The following is a 456-nucleotide window of genomic DNA, read 5'->3' as shown; positions in this document are numbered from 1 at the left end:
AGAAAATTATTTTTCCTATGTAAAATAAAACCTAAATCACCTTTTTTGGGAAAGTATTGGCAAAAAATTGCTATTTTTTCATGATTTTTCGCTCATTTTAAGAAAATTTATATAAATATTCACATTTTCGGGTTTTTTTTATTCTCTAATATAAAATCGCAATTTTAAAGATTTTAAACAAGATTTATAACAGTAAATAACAATAAGTGGGGAAAATTTGAACCTCATCTGGATGCCTAAGCCTAAAACTCTAGAAAAAGCCATTATTGATGATGATTTTCGCTTTTACTAAAAATTTGGGATTTGTACAAGTACTTCGGGGGTCCTTGGATTGAGATGAAGCCATTTTAATACATTGTTAGTTATTGGTATTGTTCTCTATATGAAATACTAGGATTCTCAGTAATTTTTGCTGAGCTCATAGGTCTAATAAGCCCTAAATTCGGCTTTTACTGA

Source organism: Chironomus tepperi, unplaced genomic scaffold (genome assembly GCF_022539635.2).
Source record: "Chironomus tepperi strain 1889 unplaced genomic scaffold, CSIRO-AGI_Ctep_v1 contig_219, whole genome shotgun sequence".
Lineage (NCBI taxonomy): Eukaryota > Metazoa > Arthropoda > Insecta > Diptera > Chironomidae > Chironomus > Chironomus tepperi.
This window is presented reverse-complemented; position numbering follows the sequence as displayed.